Source organism: Myotis brandtii, unplaced genomic scaffold (assembly GCF_000412655.1).
Source record: "Myotis brandtii unplaced genomic scaffold, ASM41265v1 scaffold633, whole genome shotgun sequence".
Lineage (NCBI taxonomy): Eukaryota > Metazoa > Chordata > Mammalia > Chiroptera > Vespertilionidae > Myotis > Myotis brandtii.
In genome coordinates this window covers 3184587-3187552 of record NW_005370423.1, presented here as the reverse complement: position 1 = coordinate 3187552, position 2966 = coordinate 3184587, and positions in this window count along the sequence as shown.

The following is a 2966-nucleotide window of genomic DNA, read 5'->3' as shown; positions in this document are numbered from 1 at the left end:
AGCCTCCCTGCCTCCGCTCAGCTGCAGCCTGGTGTGCAGGGGGAGGGTCTCCCTGATCAGGGTGAGGTTAGAAGTCCAAGGCCCCCCTCTCAGACCACCCCCCGCCCACACCCCCATGGGGTCACCATCGGCTCCTGGGGCAGGTAGACGACAGCCTGGAGGCCCCGGCTCGAGGCCCAAGCCCGAGTCTTCTCAGACGGGTGAACCGGGCCACGCACTTGGCTCGCCTGCGCCTCCGCGTCTGCATCTGAGAACGGAGTCGCCGTGGTCACACTTTGGATAAAAGGAAGGAAACGGAGACTCGAGCTCTTTCCTGTGGGAAGGCCCACCAGCCAGGCCTGGAAGTAACTCCCCGCAGCCCTGCACACCTGGTGACCTTTGCCCTCTGCGGGCCCCGGGCACCACCCTCAGGGCCCTGGAGTCCAGGCTGCCGCACCCATCGCCCTGGGGATGCACAAGCTCACGGACTACGGGCGTCGGCTGCTTCCGTTGGGAGCTTGGTCTGTGCCACCCGTTCCTCTGCCTGTGTGATTGCGCCTCACCTCTCTCTCTCTCTCTCTCTCTCTCTCTCGTTTGATTTGTGAGGGTGAAAGAGTTTGGGTAGGGAGGCGTGCGAGGCCGTGGTGAGGACATGAGGCTTATGTCCTGTGATGCTCTGAGCGGCCGCCAGGCCACCTGCGTTCTATCCTCGCGGCCTCGCTGCTGGGAGGCGGACAAACATTGCCTTTACATCCGCATCTGGAGGTGGTCAGGCCCGGGCGGGAGCGGGCCCTGCGTGGGGTCCAGAGTGAGCGATAGGCGGCTCCGGGAGAGCCCAGGCGGCCGGGCTTTTGTTCATCAGCAGGTTAGACGGGACGGACAGGGAGCTCGAGAGTTGCCCGTGTGCCCGGCTCTTTTCCCGGCGGGTGAGATGCTGATTAAAAGCAGATGAAATCTGAGCTTTCATGGAGCTCACCGTCCCGGGGAACCTTCTGGAAACAGAGGTGGTTTTAGGGCGCTCCCATGCTTTTGTGCAAAATGGTTGTCTTCTCTTGATCTGACTTAACAAGGCTGGGGTACAGCTCTCTCTCTCTCTCTCGCTCTCTCTCTCTCTCCTCCTCCTCCCCCTCTTCTCTCCTGTTCGGACGTGGGGGCACCCAAATTCGTTGCCACAGCCGTCTCCCGCTTTTCTTCCTCTTTCCCGGCGATTTCAATAACTTTGGGGACAATGCGCCACAGCCTTTTCTCGCACAGGAACAAAAGGTGAAATGTTAATACGATTTTATTTGGACTCGGGTCGGATAAAGGAGGCCTTTTGTTTCCTGCCTCTCAGCCTCAAGCCGGTCCCGTTAATTAAATCGAGCCCGAGGAAGTGGCCTTGGGGGGGGGAGGGGCTCCTGAGAACACAATACCTTTTAATCAAATTTGGGCAATAAATAAACACGCGAGGAAAGAGCCACTGGACGGAGAAGCGCCCTGGACACGCCAGGCGGGAGCTCTTGAAGGAAAGGTCGTTTTCCTTCGGTGGAAAGTGGGCGCTTAGGGAATGAGCCACAGGGTTCTGACAGCAGGGCCCGTCGGAAAAAGAATCATTCGCCACCGCCACCCAAGTGCCTGCGGGAAAAGGGAGAGCTCCCCGCGGTTCTGCACCCCGGGCCCCAGACCACCATCGAGGTCCCCGCCCCGATTTCTCTGAGCTTATGCCTCACCTGGCCACAGGGGGGCGGGACTGAGTCACTTTCCTCCGCCTGGGGCCAGGTGTGGTGGCTGACTGGGTCTCCTGGGCTCAGATGCCCTGAGAGGAACGGAGCATCTGCCTGCCTCAGGGTGGGGCGGGGGGTGGGGGGCAGGTTTACCCCAGGTGTGAAAATTCTCTGTGCTGGGGAACCCCGCTGAGCTGCAAAGAACAACAAACAAACAAACAAACCAAAGAGAATGGGAGCCTGTGGCGGGCCTTTGCAGTCTGTGACATTGACTTTGTGTGTAAATAGGCTGCAGAGCCTTCTCGAGGCTCAGCTTCCTCATCTATGAAATGGGCGCATCACCTGACAGGGTTGTTAAGAGGAGTCGTTGAGATGACAATTACATTTGGGGGTGAGGCTATTCTGATGCCTCTGTCCCCCTCCACCCACCAACCTGCCCCCCAGATATCCGCCTGCAGGGACCCCACCAACTTCCTACGGCCTCTTTTCCTTCCTGATGTTTTACAGAAAAGTCGTAATTAAACATATGGTGCGTCTTTAATGGAAGTTGTCTTTGATTTGTACTACACAGGGGTGGGCAAAAATAGGTTTACGGTAGTTCCTATGGAAAAGAACAAGTCAGACAAACGCATAATATGGTAATAAAAAGTAATAACACCCCCCCCCCCCCCCCGTGTGCTCACTCACTTACCACGGAGCTACTGAGCCCCGACCATGTGGCAGGGACTCTGCCAGGTGCTGGGCATCAAGTGAAAGCAAAGCCGGGCCGGCGTGGCTCAGTGGTCGAGGGTGGACCCATGAACCAGGAGGTCACGGGTGGATTCCCGGTCAGGGCACATGCCCGGGTTGCAGGCTCCATCCCCACTAGGGGGCGTGCAGGGGGCAGCCGATCAGCGATTCTCTCTCATCATGGGTGTTTCTCTCTCTCCCTTCCTCTCTCTGAAATCAATAAAAATATATTTAAAAAAATAAAATGAAAGCAAAGAGCAGACCCAGAGGCCTCCCAGCGCCCGACCTTGCACGGCTTAGGCCTCAGGCTCACCTTTCCATGAGGCAAACACCTCACCTGGGGAGCCAGCCCCCTCCCTCCCTGTTGCGTGTCAGGGTCCCCTCCCTTTCTGGGGACCCAGAGGCAGCAGCGTGCTCTCCCGCGGTCCCTACCTGTCCCCACCTGCCCGGCGGCCAGGGGCATCGTCGCCTTGGGCACTGCAGTGACTTCACACACTCACAGTTCCCAGAGTCCTTCCCTGAGACTCCCCCCCCCCCGCACCCCTCCCCTCCCCC